Source organism: Phyllobates terribilis, unplaced genomic scaffold, assembly GCF_046119375.1.
Source record: "Phyllobates terribilis strain yellow unplaced genomic scaffold, ASM4611937v1 Scaffold_4__5_contigs__length_816908805, whole genome shotgun sequence".
In the NCBI taxonomy this organism is placed as follows: domain Eukaryota; kingdom Metazoa; phylum Chordata; class Amphibia; order Anura; family Dendrobatidae; genus Phyllobates; species Phyllobates terribilis.
Genome location: NW_027362764.1, coordinates 418,565,949 through 418,588,021, shown reverse-complemented (window position 1 = coordinate 418,588,021; position 22,073 = coordinate 418,565,949).

Below are 22,073 nucleotides of genomic sequence, written 5' to 3'. Positions count from 1 at the left end.
CGTTGGAGGCACCAGCAGCTATGACAAGACTTTTTTGCCGCTGCTCTTTTAACCTGACGTAATTGCCTGTAGGAAAGAGTCCTCAATTTTCCCTTATCAGCACGCACACGTGTGTACTGTGAATCAGCTACATATTTCTTGATTGTGCGATGATCAGGATGAAGTGTCTTGGCAATGTTGATTGTAGTCATGCCTTGACCTAAACACTCCACAATTTGTTGCTTCTCAGCAGCCGACACATCCTTTTTCTTTCCCATTTTGGCAGAAAATGTAGGCTGCTTAATAATGTGGGACAGCCTTCTTAAGTAGTCTTGCCTTTCATTGGACACACCTGCCAAACTAATTAGCACAGGTGTCTGCAATTGCTTACAGTGATATAAAGAGCCCTGACACACATCAACATCAATGAGTTTAACTGACTAACAAAAAAATTCTTACCTTATCACTACTAAACACTTTTTGCATAATAATTTGGAACACAGTGTACATGTGCTTTTCCACAAAACACCAGTGGTTCACGTAGTGAATCTTACAGTTCTTAATTGCCAACCATGGTCTGTATGGAGTTGTTCAATAAAGGGCAAAGGAAACAATTCGGGCCCCCGGAACAATCAGTGAAGAGTATCGGGGAGGCACCCCAAGGCATAGGGGCTGGGACTGGCGGTAGGACGCCTTGCGGTGGACCGCCGAGCTCGATCCTTATAAAAGCTTTTTAACTGCAGCAGCTTTAGTGGACGCTGCTGGAGCTGGAATTACGCGGCTGCTGGCATGAAACTTGCCCTCCAATAGATCCTTGTAAAAGGATTTAAAGTGTACTCATTCAAATTAGAGAGACAATTTATATTAAAAAGATTAGACCTGCGTCCACCGCAGGGGGGCTTGCTCAACCCACCAGCGGACAGGCACCAGTATTGGGAGAGGGGTGCTGGCTGTCCGGGTCCACTGTGGCTCTGGCACAAAGCCGGCGACACGGAGGTCGCACGGGCAGGAACGGACTGGCCGTGTCGGCTTCGCACTTTTTGGGTTTTAGAAGGGCATGACATGCCTATATCTGTGTCTCCCCCTCCTTTTACTCCTTCACCTCTTTTCTTTTCGCATGACTATATGTACTTGTCACTTTTCCATGTGTTAGTTGTGTCTTCTGAGCAGTTTGTCAGCTTTTGGACACCTTTGAAGGTGTTTTCTATGTGTTTCTATGTGTTTTTGTTTGCCTGCCATTGGTTTTAATGGTGTTCGAAGGTGTTCGACGAACAGTTCGACGAACAGTTCGGCGAACATATGTGTGTTCAACGAACCGAACCGAACTCGAACACTATGGGGGTGGCTCAACACTAGTGATCACACCTTGGAGAACTCTTGCACCAAGTGGACTGACATGAATCATGGCTCCAACACGAGAGATGTCAATTGAAACAAAGGAGAAGATTATCAAGCTCTTAAAAGAAGATCACGCAATGTTGCAAAAGATGTTTGTTGTTCTCACTCAGCTGTGTCTAAAATTTGGACCAAATACAAACAACATGGGAAGGTTGTTAAAGGCAAACATGCTGGTAGACCAAAGAAGACATCAAAGCATCAAGACCGGAAACTTAAAGCAATATGTCTCCAAAACAGGAAATGCACAACAAAACAAATGAGGAACGAATGGGAGGAAACTGGAGTCAATGTTTGTGACTGAACTGTAAGAAACCGCCTAAAGTAAATGGGATTTACATACAGAAAAGCTAGACATAAGCCATCATTAACACCCAAACAGAAAAAAACAAGGTTACAATGGGCTCAGGAAAAGCAATCGTGGACTGTGGATGACTGGATGAAAGTCATATTCAGTGATGAATCGCGAATTTGCATTGGGCAAGGTGATGAAGCTGGAACTTTTGTTTGGTGCCGTTCCAATGAGATTTATAAAGATGACTGCATGAAGAGAACAAATTTCCACAGTCATTGATGATATGGAGCTGCATGTCATGTAAAGGCTCTGGGGAGATGGCTGTCATTACATCTTCAATAAATGCCCAAGTTGACATTGATATTTTGGACAGTTCTCTTATCCCATCAATTGAAAGGATGTTTGGGGATGATGACATAATTTTTCAAGATGATAATGCATCCTGCCATAGAGCAAAAACTGTGAAAACATTAATTGAAAGAAGACACATAAGGTCAATGTCATGGCCTGCAAATAGTCCGGATCTCAATCCAATTGAAAATCTTTTGTGGAAGAAAATGGTCCATGACAAGGCTCCCACCTGGAAAGCTGATATTGCAAAAGCAATCAGAGAAAGTTGGAGCCGGATTGATGAAGAGTACTGTTTGTCACTCATTAAGTCCATGCCTCAGAAACTGCAAGCTGTTATTAAAGCCAGAGGTGGTGCAACAAAATACTAGTGTGATATATTGGAGTGTTCTTTTGTGTGTTTGTTTTTCATGATTCGATAATTTTTTCCTCAGAATTGAGTGATTCCATAATTTTTTCACTCTGCTTGGTCTGAAAAATTTACCCTTACTTGATTTCTTTTAGTGTTTCTTAAAGCCCTAAAGTTGCCATTTGAAATGACTTTAGTTTTGTGCCATATCTGCGATCTGCTTTTTTTCAACAACATTAAACAACTGAATGAACATCCTCCAAGCCCGGTGATTCCATAATTTTTGCCAGGGGTTGTATATGAATATGTATATACACACAAAATGTTCTTCACTTTCATTATAACACATGAGATTAAGCAATAGTGTAAGCAGAAACTTGGCATCTTTTAGTTTGGTTGGCAGCCAAAGTTCTGCACTTACTTCGGAAGACACTGTCAGAGACATAAAAGCATATACAAACATGCCATACGAGTTTGTTATTGATAGGCATCTTCTTTGTTTTGAAGTAGCTACCAGTACACAAAATAAGGTTTCAGCAGCTATAGCTATTTGTACTGTGTAACTTGCTCTTTACAACCCCAATTAAAATGAATGTTACAAAAGGCTAAAGAACTTTCAGTTGTTACCCTCAGTCAGTTACACTGCCAGGGGGAGCTACACTATATTTAAAGACACAATCACACAATGCTGATATATGTATGCTGCAGCCTCATACCAAGCAAAGTGAGTGACAAACTGACTGAAGACAGTAGATTACACTAAATGTAAATTATTTTCCTTATCGCTAGCGCTGTATGATGCTGAGAGGTTGACTTAAGCAGTTTTTATTCCTCCAATGATAGACCTCTCATTTACAGCCCAAACTACCTATTTCTAGCATATTTCCTTTGCATAGCTAAAAGTCGCAAAAATTGTGCAAAAACTTAGTGCTTTTCCGAAGTGATTTACGTGAGAATTCTCACATAATCACTTTAGTGAATCAGGGTCCTTGTGCCTTGCACCTTCCATTAAAAAGCACACATTTAAGTACTGCCCAACATCCTGTATTATCAACTGAGAACACTTCAATCTAATATCACCAACATGAAAAGGAATTTGAATCAGACACCTGCTGCTATCCAATAATGCACACAAGGATAATAGGGGAAAATAGACTGCGTAATAGTGATGAGCGAGCACTAAAATGCTCGGTTGCTCAGGTCGAGCAAATCGTAACACTCTGGTGCTCGACCCAAGCAACGAGCCCAATGTAAGTCTATGGAAAACTTGAGCATTTTTCCGGCAGCTTCCCACCCAGAGGTCTGCAGGTCTTACATCCTTTCTAGGGTAATGACTTGTATATAAGCAAAGTAAATAAACAAAAACAAAAATGCTCCTCCACATCTTGTGCTATGTTCACAGGGTTTTTGATGACTTTTTGCACTTTTGCATTGCTTTCAACCAAGACAAATGTATTCACTGGGAAATGTCATTTTAACATTTTACAACCTTATCTGGCCATGTGGTGTGTGACACATCATCAGACACATGTATACAGTGCTAAAAAGACATGGGAACAGCATGAGGAAGACTCCTGGAAGAATCTCTGACTCCCGGGTCACTGCCTAAAAGTGTCCCCATCATAAGTGATCCTTGGCGCATGCGAAGATGCCTCCCACCAGGCACCTGTCATTGCAGACTTGCAACAATCACCGTCCACGTCCTTGTCCCAGTGCAGTGTTCAGTTGTCCATACCCCATTCCTTGGAATGCAATCGCCAGTATGCTGCAATACTATGCGCCACCCACCCACGTGCTGCAATACTATACTGACACATGTTTGACAGCTTCTTGCACTTGAAATGTGGCCTTTTAGGCTCGTGGAGGCAGAAGCTGTCCACAACCTTATGGAGGTGGACAGGTGTCCATACTTGGTCCCCAGCCGCCACTTTTGTCCTGGTGTCGTCTCCGCCTTCCACAAGCACGAGTCCTACAACATTAACGGTGCCCTCCCCAATGTACTTACTGGGAAGGACCACCTAACCACAAACACGTGGACAAGTGAATGTGGCCAGGGACGGTATGGAGCCAGTCCACAGCTTTTTGTGAGAGTTGTATTTCACAACAGCCATAGTTTTTAGCTCGGTGAAAGGACTGACTTGGGAAACCATTTCTACTCCAGCTGTCATTTCTCCCAGGAAGTCCTCTGCAGCTTGGCACATAAGCAATGGCAGCCCGTACAACATCATCTCGTACTTGTCTGTGGTGCTTCAACACACAAACATCTTTCTTTGCACTTTCATTTCATGACTACAGAGTTGGGCAATGGCCTAATCTGCATTGTGGTTTCAGAAATAACAGGCAATTAAGCACGTCCAATCCACATTAAAAAAAGCATCCATAGAGTGTCTGAGTTCCTTCCCACACACTTTTTTTAGCCAGGACTGCTTCTCGGCAGGGTTGGACAGTCCCACCATAGAATCCTCGGGTGGGCCCTGGCTTCTCCATCAGGAGAGTTCATTATAGCGCAAACTTTGCAGCAGCTATGGGGCTCTTGAGCGGGGGGGGGGGGGGGGAGTGAGCCCTCAGATTCAAATCCTATGGTGGGCCCAATGTTTTCAGTTTGAAACTGCTTCTCAGTGGGAGTTGTATTTCACCACAGCCATATTATTTAGCTTGGTGAAAGGACTGGCATAGAAGGAAACCATATCTACTCCTGCTGTCATTTCTCCATCGCTAGGTTCTGGCTATTGTCACACATGACCATGCCTGGCTTTAGGTTCAGCGGTGAGAGCCACAGATCAGGCTGCTGTGTTACAGATTTCAACAACTCTTCAGCGGTGGGCGGTTTGTCACCTAAGCATTAAGCATGTTATCTTCAGCACAGCCTGTTGAAACTTGGCCAAGGCAGTGCTGCAGTGCTTTCAGATGTGACTGATGTGGTAATTTCGGAGATGGAGGCCGAACTGGAGGAGGAGGTGCAGGAGCAGAACAATGTAATTACATTGATGTTACATTGGCGAGTCTGGTTTTTATACCAAACAAATATCCAACTGTGTTTTTATTTTTTTTAAGTTATTTTTTAAGACAAATGCATTCACTGGGAAATGTCATTTTAACATTTTCCAACCTTATCTGGCCATGTGGTGTGTGACACATCATCAGACACATCCTGTTTCATTTATGATGGAGGGACTCTGAAAGTTACAAAGCCTAATTTTGTAGGGTCATCAGGCGGCCCTTACTATTTTTAAAGGGCCAGCAGTTGGTCCTCGCTGTAACATACCTGGTGGCGTCCTTGCATGGTGGTCCATCTCCCACTGTGCAAGAGCGCGCACTTGATCTCCAGTCCAGAATGTCTCTCTGGCTTCCCTCCATGCTGTCTGTTTGTGTCTGTTTCTGCTGCTTAAGGGCGGCGCCCGATCACTTCCTGCTTTTTGTACCTGCTGTGGGTCACACCCCTTGTGCGTCCTCAGCCTATTGCTGTCTGTCACCTGGTATATAGCTCAGCTGCTCCCATCTATTCCTGCCTGAGCATAGTGTTTCATTCAGTGTGTGCTTGCACTCTGAAGGTGCCAGGTCCCGTTCTGTGTTCTCTTGTCTGCCTATCCTGGAGGCTGTATTTCCAGGCCTGTCTGAACACGCTCCTAGCCTGTTCCTCCTGCCTTCTAGGGGCCGATTACCTAGACCCGTTCCTGTATCTTGTCTGACCTGTCTGAACACGCTCCTAGCCTGTTCCTCCCGCCTTCTAGGGGCTGATTACCTAGACCCGCTCCTGTATCTTGTCTGTCCTGTCTGAACACGCTCCTTGCCTGTTCGTCCTGCCTCTCTGGGGGCCGTATTCCCAGACCCGCTCCTGTATTCCGCTGCAGTGTCGGTCTCCTCCGTACACTCAGTTCCAGTCTGAACTCTCTCCTATCCTTTACCTGTTTTGCCTCTATGTCCGTTCCCTTCCTTTTTCTGCAGAGTCTGAACTCGTACCTAACTCCTGCTTGTTGTCTCTGTACTCCCGTTTGTGAGTTTGTGGTCCACTCGCTACTTCTCTGCTAGTACCCTGTGGGTGTCTGGCTCTGCCTTTCCCTTCCTGTCTGTTCCGTGTGAACAGAGCCCTGTCCCCCATACTCAGCCTAGCCTGCTCTGACTCCTTTGCTCACCGCTCCGGCGGTTCTAGCCTGCTCTGACTCCTTTGCTCACCGCTCCGGCGGTTCTAGCCTGCTCTGACTCCTTTGCTCACCGCTCCGGCGGTTCTAGCCTGCTCTGACTCCTTTGCTCACCGCTCCGGCGGTTCTAGTCTGCTCTGACTCCTTTGCTTACCGCTCCGGCGGTTCTAGCCTGCTCTGACTCCTTGCTCACTGCTCCGCAGCCTTGCTCCGCTCTGACCCTTTTGCTCACTGCTCCGGCAGCCTTGCTCCGCTCTGACCCTTTTTCTCACTGTTCCGGCAGTCCTGTCCTGCCCTGCTTCTGCCCGCTGCTCCGGCAGTCCTGTCCTGCCCTGCTTCTGCCCGCTGCTCCGGCAGTCCTGTCCTGCCCTGCTTCTGCCCGCTGCTCCGGCAGTCCTGTCCTGCCCTGCTTCTGCCCGCTGCTCCGGCAGTCCTGTCCTGCCCTGCTTCTGCTCGCTGCTCCGGCAGTCCTGTCCTGCCCTGCTTCTGCTCGCTGCTCCTGCAGCCCCGTCCTGCTCTGTTCTTGCCCTCGCTGCTCCTGCAGCCCCGTCCTGCTCTGTTCTTACCCACCGCTTCGGGCGTTCCCTCTCTGCTGTGGTTGTCTACCGCATCTGCGGTTCTGTGACCCAGTCTGTACTGGGTCTTAACCTTTCTGTGCTCCAGCCCGTCCTTTCGGCCAGTACCTCCCTGCCTGCATACTCGCCTGTATCCACCCATCTGCATACCTGCCGTGTTTGCTTACATCCACCAGTCTGTGCCAGCCTAACCTGCCTGTTCCTGAGTCCCAGTGTGTACTGGGTCCTATCCCGCCTGTGTTCCTACCTGCTAGTGCCTCCCTGTCTGCACTCTAGCTGTGCTTGCCTGTACCCCTCTGCCTGTATTGTTCCTGAGTCCCAGTGTGTACTGGGTCCTATCCCGCCTGTGTTCCTACCTGCTAGTGCCTCCCTGTCTGCACTCTAGCTGCGCTTGCCTTTACCCGCCTGCCTGCATACCAGTCGTGCCTGCCTATACCCTCCAGTCTGTGCGCCAGCCTAACCAGCCTGTTCCAGTAATCCCTGTGTGGGTCAACCCCCGTGTCCGGAGTTTGACCTGGAGTAGCACCTGGTCCCTCTGCCCGGTTTCTCCCTGGTGCACTGGCGTCGTATGCCGTCGTGCCATCTTGGTCGGATCGGCCAGATACTTAGTCACGCCCCTCCAGGCACTCTCCGGTTCATGGTCCAGTGGAACCACAACACCCGCACACGCCAGTCAGTCCGGGCGTGTGCATAACAGCATGCTCAGGCCATGGTTCCCGTTGAGCCTCACGGCCTTCGCTCTCTGAGAAGTTTTCCAGCGAATACATGCATTAAAAATAAATAAATAAAATTTATTTATTTTTTTTTCTCAGCTGAGTTCCAGGCGAATTACGCACCCGTCCAGATGGATCTATCTGCTCTCGTTCCTGCGGATCCGCCACGTTACTATGGGGATCCAAGACAAAGTCGTGCATTTGTAGAGCAATGCATGCTACACTTCAAGTTCTACCCTCTATGTTTTCCCACCGATCGGGTTAAGGTGGCATTCATTATGTCTTACCTGGCGGGTGATGCCTTGGAATGGATCAACCCCCTATATGAAATACAGGATCCCATCCTCCTGGACCTAATGGCCTTCCTGGTGGCCTTTCTAATGGTCTTCGATGATCCTAACCCGGAGACTCCTGCTGAAGCTTCACCTCCCAATATCCCGGAGCAGCCCCGATGGGTAATGTGTGTGGGTAGCGCAATAGTCCTCCAGCCCAATGAGACTACTGTCCACCCAGAATCTTCACAGGGTGACTACGCTTTCCGGAATACATCTCCCAACCTCAAGAGGCAGTCCAGACGTGCTAGACGTAGAGGCAAGCCGTCACGCCAGGGTCTGTCCTCCCTGAGACCTCCTGACCCCAACCTTGATGTCCCTACTGAAGCTTCATCTCCCTGTATCCCGGAGAAGCCCCAACGGGTAATGTGCGTGGGTAGTGCTCCGGTTCTCCTGCCCGAAGAGACTTCTGCCCATCCAGACTCCACACAGGAGAACTTCCTGCACCCGGCATCAGATGCTTCACCCACTTTAACCGGTGTGCATGTCCAAGGATGCTCCAAAGCTGTGGTTACCTCTGAGTCTGTGCACCTCTACTACCTGGCGGAGGACCCCCTGTTGCCTCCTGAATCCTCCGGGATACCACTCGATGACAAATGGAGAGAGACTTCTCTACACTCGGTACTCGATACTTTGTCCGCTTCGTCCTGTGAGCCTGACAATCGGTACCCCAAAGTGGTAGTTACCCCCGAGTCTCTACACCCCTCCGACCAGGCGGAGGACCTCCAGTTGTCTCCAGAACCCTTCGGGGTGCTACCTGGTAGCGAAAGGACAGAGACTCTCCTATACTCTGTACCTGATACCTCGCTCGCTTCGTCCAGTGAGTCCAACCTAGTGTACTCCGAAGCAGAGGTTACTCCCGAGTCTCTACACCCCTCCGACCAGGCGGAGGACCTCAAGTTGTCTCCAGAACCCTTCGGGGTGCTACCTGGTAGCGAAAGGACAGAGACTCTCCTTTTCTCTGTACCTGATACCTCGCTCGCTTCGTCCAGTGAGTCCAACCTAGTGTACTCTGAAGCAGAGGTTACCCGTGAGTCTCTACACCCTTCTGACCAGGCGGAGGACCGCCAGTTGTCTCCAGAACCCTTCGGGGTGCCACCTGGTGGTGAATGGACAGAGACTTTCCTATACTCGGTACCCGATACCTCGCCTGCTTCGTCCAGTGAGTCCGACCTAGTGTACTCTGAAGCAGATGTTTTCTCTGAGCCTCTGCACTCTTCTGACCCGGCGGAGGACCTCCAGTTGTTTCCTGAATCCTCCGGGGTACCACCAGATAACAAAGAGACAGTGACTTTTCCTCATTATGTACCTGATAACCCGTCTATTTCTTCCTGTGAGCTTGACAAGATGTACCTCGAAGCAGAGATTACCCCCAAGTCTCTGTCCCCCTCCAACCCGGTGAAGGACTTCCAGTTGTCTCCTGTACCCTCTGGGGTGCCACCTGAAAATATGTGGAGAGAGACTTCCTTGTGTGCTGTTCCTGGTACTCCACCCGTTTCGTCTGTTGCTGAGGATGGCTGGATAGGAGGTAGCATCCTAGCTAACCAGATGAGATCAGTTTTTCCTGTGGACAGTGGAAGTGATCTCCTTGAAGTGAACGACTGGTCCTCGAATTCCCTGCGGAAGATTCTGGCAGGCCTGAAGAAGAGGGGGCGTAAGGGGGGGGGTACTGTAACATACCTGGCGGCGTCCTTGCATGGTGGTCCATCTCCCACTGTGCAAGAGCGCGCACTTGATCTCCAGTCCAGAATGTCTCTCTGGCTTCCCTCCATGCTGTCTGTTTGTGTCTGTTTCTGCTGCTTAAGGGCGGCGCCTGATCACTTCCTGCTTTTTGTACCTGCTGTGGGTCACACCCCTTGTGCGTCCTCAGCCTATTGCTGTCTGTCACCTGGTATATAGCTCAGCTGCTCCCATCTATTCCTGCCTGAGCATAGTGTTTCATTCAGTGTGTGCTTGCACTCTGAAGGTGCCAGGTCCCGTTCTGTGTTCTCTTGTCTGCCTATCCTGGAGGCTGTATTTCCAGGCCTGTCTGAACACGCTCCTAGCCTGTTCCTCCTGCCTTCTAGGGGCCGATTACCTAGACCCGTTCCTGTATCTTGTCTGACCTGTCTGAACACGCTCCTAGCCTGTTCCTCCCGCCTTCTAGGGGCTGATTACCTAGACCCGCTCCTGTATCTTGTCTGTCCTGTCTGAACACGCTCCTTGCCTGTTCGTCCTGCCTCTCTGGGGGCCGTATTCCCAGACCCGCTCCTGTATTCCGCTGCAGTGTCGGTCTCCTCCGTACACTCAGTTCCAGTCTGAACTCTCTCCTATCCTTTACCTGTTTTGCCTCTATGTCCGTTCCCTTCCTTTTTCTGCAGAGTCTGAACTCGTACCTAACTCCTGCTTGTTGTCTCTGTACTCCCGTTTGTGAGTTTGTGGTCCACTCGCTACTTCTCTGCTAGTACCCTGTGGGTGTCTGGCTCTGCCTTTCCCTTCCTGTCTGTTCCGTGTGAACAGAGCCCTGTCCCCCATACTCAGCCTAGCCTGCTCTGACTCCTTTGCTCACCGCTCCGGCGGTTCTAGCCTGCTCTGACTCCTTTGCTCACCGCTCCGGCGGTTCTAGCCTGCTCTGACTCCTTTGCTCACCGCTCCGGCGGTTCTAGCCTGCTCTGACTCCTTTGCTCACCGCTCCGGCGGTTCTAGTCTGCTCTGACTCCTTTGCTTACCGCTCCGGCGGTTCTAGCCTGCTCTGACTCCTTGCTCACTGCTCCGCAGCCTTGCTCCGCTCTGACCCTTTTGCTCACTGCTCCGGCAGCCTTGCTCCGCTCTGACCCTTTTTCTCACTGCTCCGGCAGTCCTGTCCTGCCCTGCTTCTGCCCGCTGCTCCGGCAGTCCTGTCCTGCCCTGCTTCTGCCCGCTGCTCCGGCAGTCCTGTCCTGCCCTGCTTCTGCCCGCTGCTCCGGCAGTCCTGTCCTGCCCTGCTTCTGCCCGCTGCTCCGGCAGTCCTGTCCTGCCCTGCTTCTGCTCGCTGCTCCGGCAGTCCTGTCCTGCCCTGCTTGTGCTCGCTGCTCCTGCAGCCCCGTCCTGCTCTGTTCTTGCCCTCGCTGCTCCTGCAGCCCCGTCCTGCTCTGTTCTTACCCACCGCTTCGGGCGTTCCCTCTCTGCTGTGGTTGTCTACCGCATCTGCGGTTCTGTGACCCAGTCTGTACTGGGTCTTAACCTTTCTGTGCTCCAGCCCGTCCTTTCGGCCAGTACCTCCCTGCCTGCATACTCGCCTGTATCCACCCATCTGCATACCTGCCGTGTTTGCTTACATCCACCAGTCTGTGCCAGCCTAACCTGCCTGTTCCTGAGTCCCAGTGTGTACTGGGTCCTATCCCGCCTGTGTTCCTACCTGCTAGTGCCTCCCTGTCTGCACTCTAGCTGTGCTTGCCTGTACCCCTCTGCCTGTATTGTTCCTGAGTCCCAGTGTGTACTGGGTCCTATCCCGCCTGTGTTCCTACCTGCTAGTGCCTCCCTGTCTGCACTCTAGCTGCGCTTGCCTTTACCCGCCTGCCTGCATACCAGTCGTGCCTGCCTATACCCTCCAGTCTGTGCGCCAGCCTAACCAGCCTGTTCCAGTAATCCCTGTGTGGGTCAACCCCCGTGTCCGGAGTTTGACCTGGAGTAGCACCTGGTCCCTCTGCCCGGTTTCTCCCTGGTGCACTGGCGTCATATGCCGTCGTGCCATCTTGGTCGGATCGGCCAGATACTTAGTCACGCCCCTCCAGGCACTCTCCGGTTCATGGTCCAGTGGAACCACAACACCCGCACACGCCAGTCAGTCCGGGCGTGTGCATAACACTCGCTATTGTTAGAGAGACATCAGCCAGCTATGTTTTGATGTTCCCATTATTAATGAGTGGGTCTCCTAAACTGTTATTGCGTATGCAGTGACTACAAGGGCTGCCAAAAATTTGGACGCAACCCAATACCCCTTTGAAGTGACATAGAAGAGGGTCTCAGTAAAAAAAATTATAGAGGAGCGGATCTCCTATAGTGTTAATGCCCATGCTGTGACTGCAAGGGATGCCAAAATTTTGGAAAAACCCCACTAACAATTTAAAGCCACATAGAGCTGGGCGACAGTAACGACATGTTCCCATTAGAAAGGAGAGGGTCTGCTATAGATTTATAGGGTATGCAGTGAGTCCAACGGCTGCCAAATTTAGGAAGAATCCAACTAACAATTTAAAGACATATAGAGCTGGGCCACAGTAACAACATGTTCACATTAGAAAGGAGTGGGTCTGCAATACAGTTACAGGGTATGCAGTGAGTCCAACGGCTGCCAAAATTTAGGAAAAACCCCACTAACAATTTAAAGACACATAGAGCTGGGCCACAGTAACAACATGTTTCCATTAGAAAGGAGCGGGTCTGCTATATAGTTATAGGGTATGAAGTGAGTCCAACGGCTGCCAAAATTTGGGAAAAACCCTGCTAACAATTTAAAGACACATAGAGCTGGGCCACAGTAATGACACGATCCTATTAGAAATGAGAGGGTCTGCTATACAGTTATTGCATATGCAGTGAATTCCACGGATGTCTAAATTTGGGAAAAACCCCACTAACAATTTAAAGACACATAGAGCTTGCAATATCCCTGGTGGTGTGCTTGCATGGTGCACCACCTCCTACCATGCAAGACCGCAATCTTACCTGTCAGTCCATGCTGCACTCTTTGCTCCAGTACCTGCTCTGTCCATGTCTCTTGTCAGATTGCTAAGGCGTCGGCGCGGCATTCTGCTTGTTTCTTATAGCTACTGTGTGCACAGTCCTAATGCGTCCCCAGCCTATTGCTATGAGTCACTGGATACTTAAAACCCCTCCACCCAGTAGGAGGTGCCTGAGGATCACTTTCTTACAGTCTGTGTTCTGTGCAACTGTTTGTTGCCAGGTCCTGTCCTGACTCTGTTTCCGCCACCCTGGGGGCCGAGTACCCAGGGCCGCTACCTGTATCTCTGACTTCTAGTCTGTTCTGCCACCCTGGGGGCTGTATACCCAGGCCTGTTACCTGTCTGTTTCCGCCACCCTGGGGGCTGAGTTCCCAGGCTCGTTTCTGTATCTTGTTTCTGTTTCAGTTCCTGTATGAACAGTGTCCTAGCCCCTTTCTTGTTTGTTTCCATGTTTGTACCTTCCCTTTTCCTGCAGTGTCTGAACCTGCACGAAACTCTAACTCGTTGTCTCTGTACTTCTGTTTGTGAGTTTTGTGTCCACTCGCTACTTCATTGTAAGTACCTTGTGTGTATCTGGTTCTGCTCGTTCTGTTTACCTGCCTCAGAATTTACCTCTTGTGTACTAGCTATCTTCCTGTATCTTCCAGTCTGTTCCATGTGTACAGAGCCCTGTCCTGTCTGCCTTCACCTTCTGCTCTATTCTGCTCAGCTTGCTCACCGCTCCGGCGGTTCCGCTCTGCTCTGCTTGTTTACCGCACCTGCGGTTCCGCTCTGCTCTGCTTGTTTACCGCTCTGGCGGTTCCACTCTGCTCCAGTTGTTTACTGTACCTGCGGTTCCGCTCTGCTCTGCTTTTTTCCCGCACCTGCGGTTCTCCTCTGCTCAGCTTGTTTACCGCACCTGCAGTTCCGCTCTGCTGTGCTTGTTTACCGCACCTGCGGTTCTGCTCTGCTCTGCTTTTTTACCACTCCGGCGGTTTCGCTCTGCTCCGCTTGTTTACCGCACCTGCTGTTCCACTCTGCTCTGCTTGTTTACTGCACCTGCGGTTCCGCTCTGCTCTGCTTGTTTACCGCACCTGCGGTTCCGCTCTGCTTGTTCACCGTTACGGCGGTTCTGCACTGCTCCGCTTGTTTACAATGCCTGCAGTTCCGCTCTGCTCTGCTTGTTCACCGCACCTGCGGTTTTGCTCCGCTCTGCTTGTTCACCGCACCTGCGGTATTGCTCCACTCTGCTTGTTCTCCAATCCTGCGGTTTTGCTCTGCTGGTCCACTGCACCTGCGGCTCTGTTCCTGTATCCCAGTCTGTACTGGTCCCTATCCAGCCTGCATTCATACCTGCCAGTATCTGCCTGTCTGCATTCCAGCCGTGTCTGTCAGCACCCGCCTGCCTTCATACCAGCCGTGCATGCTAGTACCCACCTGCCTTCATACCAGCCGTGCCTGCCAGTGCCCACCTGTCTGCATACCAGCTAACCTGCCTGTTCCTGCATTCCCCGGTGTGGGTCAACAGCTGTGACCAGGGTCTGACCTGGAGTAGCACCTGTTCCCTCTGCTCGGTTCCTCCCTGGTTCATGTAGTCGACTGAGCCGCCGTGTGACCTTGATCGGATCGGGTTGATACTTAGTTACGCCCCTCCAGGCCCTCCTCGGTTCATGGTACAGTGGGATCACTTATCACGCTCATGCCAGTCAGTCCGGGCGCGAGTGAAACAGTTTGCTCAGGCCATGGTTCCCGTTGAGCCCCACGGCCCTTCGCTCTCAGAGACATTTTGAATCCTTGTCTGGCGAATACGTGCACCAAAAAATAAATTTTCTGAAGCTGTGGCCCAGGCGATTTACGCACCAGCCCAAATGAATCTATCAGCACTCGTTCCTGCGGATCCACCACGGTACTATGGGGATCCAAAATGAAGCCGTGCATTTGTGGAGCAATGCATGCTGCATTTCAAGTTCTATGCTAACTATTTTCCTATTGATCGGGTCAAAGTAGCATTCATGATGTCCTACCTAAAAGGGGCGTTAAATAGCAAAAAGGAGGCATTCAAGAGATTAAAACAGGAAAACAGTAAGGAAGCACTAATGTGTTACAAGGAAAAAACGAGAACCTGTAAAAAACAAATAAAAATAGCGAAGGAGGAAACAGAGAGACGTATTGCTAGGGAAAGTAGATCAAATCCCAAACTGTTCTTTACGTATATAAATAGTAAAAGGATTAAATCGGATAATATTGGACCGATAAAAAGTGAGGAAGGCAAAATCATAGAGAAAGATGAGGATAAAGCTAATCTATTAAATAATTTTTTTTCGACAACTTTCACAAAGGAAATCGAAATAACAGGAGAAATGAGAAGTGACAAACTTAATCCTCCACTAAGTATGACAAATCTAACCCAAGCTGGGGTACAGAAACGCCTCAGTAACATTAAAATAAGCAAATCACCAGGACCTGATGGCATACACCCACGGGTACTAAGGGAACTAAGTAATGTGATAGACAGACCATTATATCTTATATTTAAGGACTCTGTTGAGACTGGGTCTGTGCCACTTGATTGGCGACAGGCGAATGTAGTGCCAATATTCAAAAAGGGAGCGAAAAGTGACGCCGGAAACTATCGGCCGGTGAGTCTGACGTCCGTTGTGGGCAAAATTTTTGAAAGCTTCATTAAAGAGGCAATTACGGAGCATCTTGATGCTAATAATCTTTTAATCCCGAACCAACATGGATTCATGAGGAATCGCTCCTGCCAAACAAACCTGATTGACTTCTACGAGGAGGTTAGCTCTCGAGTAGATCAGGGGGAATCAGTGGATGTCGTGTATCTCGACTTCTCAAAAGCGTTCGATAGCGTGCCACATAATAGGTTGGTATACAAAATGAGAATGATGGGGCTGGGGGAAAATGTCTGCAAGTGGGTAGCTAACTGGCTAAAGGATAGAAGGCAGAGGGTGGTTATAAATGGAATATACTCAGATTGGGTAAGCGTCACAAGTGGGGTACCACAGGGGTCTGTACTAGGCCCAATGTTATTTATTATCTTTATTAACGACATAGTCAACGGGATAAATAGTAAAATATCAATATTTGCAGATGACACAAAGTTATGTAAAACAATTAATACAAAAGAGGACAGTGCAGACCTACAGAGGGATTTGGATAAGCTGGGTAGGTGGAGCATTAAATGGCAAATGAGGTTTAACGAGGAGAAATGTAAGGTCATACATATGGGAAGGAAAAATGGAAGTCACCAGTACTCACTGAATGGGAAATCATTGGGGAATTCAGAGATGGAGAAGGACTTGGGCATCTTGATTGATAGCAAACTAAATTGGAGTGCCCAAAGTCAGGCCGCTGCTGTAAGGGCAAAAAGGGTAATGGGATGTATCAGAAGAGGTATAGCTGCAAAGGATGAGAACATTGTTCTTCCACTGTACAAAGCACTGGTCAGACCACACTTGGAATACTGTGCTCTGTTATGGGCCCCAATATATGGAAAGGATATAAATGAGCTTGAAAAGGTACAAAGGAGGGCAACAAAATTAATAAAGGGAATGGAGGGACTGCAATACCCAGAGAGGTTGGCAAAACTAGGACTATTCAGCCTGGAAAAGAGAAGGTTGAGGGGGGACATAATAAATGTGTACAAATATGTTAGGGGACAGTATAGAGATCTTGCCCGGGATTTGTTCAAAAGGAGGGATATTACGGTAACAAGAGGGCACTCACTAAGACTGGAAGAGAAAAGGTTTCAGCACCAGCATAGGAAGGGGTTCTTTACGGTAAGAGCAGTGAGAATATGGAATTCACTGAGTGAGGAGACGGTAATGTCGGATTCACTACACCAGTTCAAGCGGGGACTGGATGCATTTCTAGATACCAGGCAGATTTCAGCAAATACTTAAAAATAAAATAAAATAGTATGTTGATACAGGGATTTATTCTGACTGCTGGTTTCAGAGTCGGGAGGGAATTTTTCCTCAGGTGAAGATTGGCTAAATCATTTGGGGTTTTTGCCCTCCTCTGGATCAACTTTAGCAATTACAGAACTAACAGGTCGAACTTGATGGACGCAAGTCTTTATTCGGCTTTACAAACAATGTTACTATGTTACTATGTTACCTAGCGGGTGATGCCTTGAAATGGATCACCCCCCCCATGGAAAGCATGGGATCCTATCATCACTGACCGGCAGGCTTTCCTGGTGGCCTTTCTAATGGTCTTCAATGACCCTAACCCTGAGGTTTCTGCTAAAGCTTCCCTTCCCAGTATCCTGGAGCAGCCCCGATGGGTGATGTGTGTAGGTAGCCTTCCAGTTCCCCAGCCTGAAGAGACTGCTGCTCACACTGAATCCACACAGGATGACAATGCTCCACAGAATACTTTCCTTCCAAACCTCAAGAGGCAGTCCAGGCTTGCAAGGCATAGAGGTAAACCGTCAAGCCAGGTTCTGTCCTCCCAAAGACCTCCTGTTCCCCAGCCTGTAGAGGCAGCTCTCCGCACAGAATCCATGAAGGATGACTATGTTCGTCAGGCAAAGCAGAGGCCAGAATTCAGTCACAAAATCGGATTGTGGTCCTGCTGCGGTTGTTTGGGACCCTTGACAGTCTTTGTTCAGCGAAGGTTGGAGAATCCCAAGACATTAGGCCTGTAGGAGAGGCTGTCCCTGGCGTTAGTGTTTCCTCTCCACAGATGACCATGACTGTCTCCGTGGCAAGTGAAGGCCTCGGATTAACCGGAAGTTTCAGGCGTAAAGCCTTGAAGAGTCAGTGTCTGATTCCCGTCCGACAACTCCAGAAGCCGGTTTGCGCATTGTCTGCAGAAGGACGAGCCCTACTCAGAAACAGTCAAAATATGTCTGTACAAATTAAGCTCCAGATTGGAGCATTACACATGAAGAAGTTCACATTCCAGGTGCTGTCTGGTTTACCCACAGGTCATCCAGAGCCGAGAGATCTAGTGCCCGCTCAGGTCTGGAGATCCTGCGTGGTGTTTCCTGGGGCACTGCTGAGGTGCAAGGGGTATCCAGTCCCCATATCTTCAGGACAGTCAGCAGTTTCTTCTTCTTCTTCACCAGATCTGCTAGTCGCTGACTCGCTGTGCGCTGAAGTCTCCGATGGAAGGGAAGTGGAGGCATTGTCCCCACACAGTCTCAACCATTGTTCCAATGATCTGGCTGTAGGCACCGCCCCGCCTCGCAGACGTGTCATCTCAGAGACCAGACTGAGGTTGGTCCCTAAGCAAGGATCCTCCATCTCTAACAAATCTGGCAATAAGTCCATCAAGGCGGTGGCTACCTCCAAGTCTCTGCACCCCTCCAACCAGGTGGAGGACTTCCAGTTGTCTCCTGAATCCTCCGGGGTACTACCTGATAACAAATGGAGAGAGACTTTTCTGCACTCTGTACCTGGCACTTCGCCCACTTCATCCAGTAAGCTCGGCAAAGTTTCTGTCAAGGCGGTGGTTACCTCTGAGTCTCTGCACCCCTCCAACCAGGCGGAGGACTTCCAGTTGTCTCATGAATCCTCTGGGGTGCTACCTGATAACAAATGGAGAGAGACTTTTCTGCACCCTGTACCTGGTACTTCGCCCACTTCTTCCAGTAAGCTCGGCAAAGTGTCTGTCAAGGTGGTGGTTACCCCTGAGTCTCTGCACTCCTCCAACCAGGCGGAGGACTTCCTGTTTTCTCCTGAATCCTCCAGGTTGCTACCTGATAACAAATGGAGAGAGACTTTTCTGCACCCTGTACCTGGTACTTCGACCACTTCATCCAGTAAGCTTGGCAAAGTGTACGTTAAAGCGGTGGTTTCCCCCGAGTATCTGCACCCCTCCAACCCGGTGGAGGATCTCCAGTTGTCCCGTGAATCCTTTGGGGTGCTACCCGATATTAATAAGTGGAAAGAGACTTTCCTGTGTCCAGTTCCTGGTACCTCGCCCACTTCATCTCTTGCTGAGGATGGCCCGATGGAAGGAAGCATCCTAGTTACCAAGATGATGAGATCAGCTTTGTTCCCTCTAGTGGACAGAAGAGGAAATCTTCTTGAGGAGAAGGATCGGCCTCCAAATTCTCTGCAGAAAATCCTTGCTAGCTGGAGGAAGAGGGGGCGTAAAGGGGGGGGTACTGTAACATCCCTGGCGGTGTGTTTGCATGGTGCACCACCTCCCACCATGCAAGACCGCAATCTTACCTGTCAGTCCATGCTGCACTCTTTGCTCCAGTACCTGCTCTGTCCATGTCTCTTGTCTGATTGCTTAGGGCGTCGGCACGGCTTTCTGCTTGCTTCTTATAGCTACTGTGTGCACAGTCCTAATGCGTCCCCAGCCTATTGCTGTGAGTCACTGGATACTTATACCCCCTCCACCAAGTAGGAGGTGCCTGAGGATCACTTTCTTACAGTCTGTGTTCTGTGCAACTGTTTGTTGCCAGGTCCTGTCCTGACTCTGTTTCCGCCACCCTGGGGGCCGAGTACCCAGGGCCGCTACCTGTATCTCTGACTTCTAGTCTGTTCCGCCACCCTGGGGCTGTATACCCAGGCCTGTTACCTGTCTGTTCTGCCACCCTGGGGGCTGAATACCCAGGCCTGTTACCTGTCTGCTTCCGCCACCCTGGGGGCTGAGTTCCCAGGCTCATTTCTGTATCTTGTTTCTGTTTCAGTTCCTGTCTGAACAATGTCCTAGCCCGTTTCTTGTTTGTTTCCATGTTTGTACCTTCCCTTTTCCTGCAGTGTCTGAACCTGCACCTAACTCCAACTCATTGTCTCTGTACTTCTGTTTGTGAGTTTTGTGTCCACTCGCTACTTCATTGTAAGTACCTTGTGTGTATCTGGTTCTGCTCGTTCTGTTTCCCTGCCTCCGTATTTACCTCCTGTGTACTAGCTATTAGAGATGAGCGGTGTTTGACTAGAACTGTTCGCCAATCTCAAATTCGAGCTGTTTTGGGTGGTGTTCGAGTTGTTCGACGAACCCGAACGATTTGCAAAAAATTCGGCTGTTCGAGGTTATGTTCGATAACTGTTCGTGCACCAAAAGCGTGTCCTGCATGTCTGGCGCTATTTAGAGCACCAATCATGCAGGGATTGTCTGCCACTCACTGTAATGCCACAGCCATGGTGGTTGTGGCATTACAGTGATTGCCCAAATCGATGGGAACAGTGCTCACAGTGAAACATGAAAAGCCGGCAATTCAGCAGCGGCATACACCGGTACCCGACAATTTAGAACAGAAAGAATAGAGAATCACACATAGATTAGATAGATAGAAACAAGTCAGTCACACATATAAGAAGCACAGTGACAGTGTTGCTTACTGTACTTGTCATTTAGTGTAAAGGATTTATCAAAAAAAATAAGTGTTTTCATGCACCATCTCTTTAAAAAAGCCGGCTGGCAATTCAGCATCTGTACCCGACAATTTAGAATAGAAGGAATAGAGAATCACACATAGATTAGATAGATAGAAACATGTCAGCCACATATATACGAAGTACAGTGACAGTGTTGCTTACTGTACTTGTCATTTAGTGTAAAGGATTTATTAAAAAATATAATAGTGTTTTCGTGCACCGTCTCTTTAAAAAAGCCGGCCGGCAATTCAGCAGCGGTACCCGACAATTTATAACAGACAGAATAGAGCTTCACACATAGATTAGATAGATAGAAACATGTCAGTCACATATATATGAAGTACTGTGACAGTGTTGCTTACTGTACTTGTCATTTACTGCAAAGGAATTATTAAAAAAAATAATAGTGTTTTCATGCACCGTCTCTTTAAAAAAGCCGGCCGGCAATTCAGCATCTGTACCCGACAATTTATAACAGACAGAATAGAGCTTCACACATAGATTAGATAGATAGAAACATGTCAGTCACATATATAATAAGTACAGTGACAGTGTTGGTTACTGTACTTGTCATTTAGTATTAAAATAAAGGATTTATTATTAAAAAAAATTGGCGTGGGGTTCCCCGTAATTTTAGTCTCTAGCGAAGGTTAAGCAGACGGCTGGGGCAGATGTTTGAAGCCTGGAAAGGGGGTAATACCCACGGAGCTTCCCAGGCTACTAATATCAGCCCCCAGCTGAATACCTAGCCTTTACTAGCTATTAAAATGGAGGACCCCCCCAAAAAAAATGACGTGGGGTCCCCCCTAATTTAATAGCTAGCAAAGGCTAGGCAGACAGCTGGGGGCTGATATTAATAGCCCAGGAAGGGAACCATGAATATTGGCCCCCTCCCAGGCTAGAAACACCAGCCGTCAGCCGCCCCAGAAATGGCGCATCCATAGGATGCGCCAATTCTGGCACTTAGCCTCGCTCTTCCACGCTGCCCTGGTGCGGTGGCAGGGGGTAATAGGGTTGGGGTTGATGTCAGCTTATAATGCCAGCTGACATCAAGCCCAGGTTAGTAATGGAGAGGCGTCTATAAGACACCCCCATTACTAACCCCATAGTCAAAGTTAAAAGAAAACACAAACACCCAGAATAAAGTCCTTTAATTGAAATAAAGACACATTCCTTTATTGTTCTAAATTAAACCATACTTACCGTCACGCCCATTCCAGCTGAAGCCAACGATCTCCTGCAATAAAAGAAAAATAATAAAGCAACCTCATCCTTACCTTTCCATGGTTCCCACGACAGCTTCAGCTCTGCTACATCGAGATAACAGGCTGGACCGCAGCAGAACGCTGCCATCCAGCCTGTCATCCCACAGACACTGAGAAGCGCAGGCATGCTTGCGCTCTGCAGTGTCTGGCTGTGACGGCATAAAGATGAGACGAGTTCATGTCCAATGAACTCGGCGCACCTCATGCACGTCACTGACAGCGTGGGAGAATTCTCCTGCACTCAGCACTTCAGCGTGAGAATTTTCCCACGCTGTCAGTGACGTGCATGAGGTGAGCTGAGATCATTGGACATGAATGAGCTCACCTCATGCACGTCACTGACAGCGTGGGAAAATTCTCCTGCACTCAGCGATTCAGCGTGAGAATTTTCCCACGCTGTCAGTGACGTGCATGAGGTGAGCTCATTCATGTCCAATAAACTCAGCTGACCTCATGTACGTCACTGACAGCGTGGGAGAATTTTCACGCTGAAGTGCTGAGTGCAGGAGAATTCTCCCACGCTGTCAGTGACGTGCATGAGGTGCGCCGAGTTCATTGGACATGAGCTTGTCTCATCTTTATGCCGTCACAGCGAGACACTGAGGAGCGCAAGCATTCCTGCGCTTCTGAGTGTCCGCGGGAT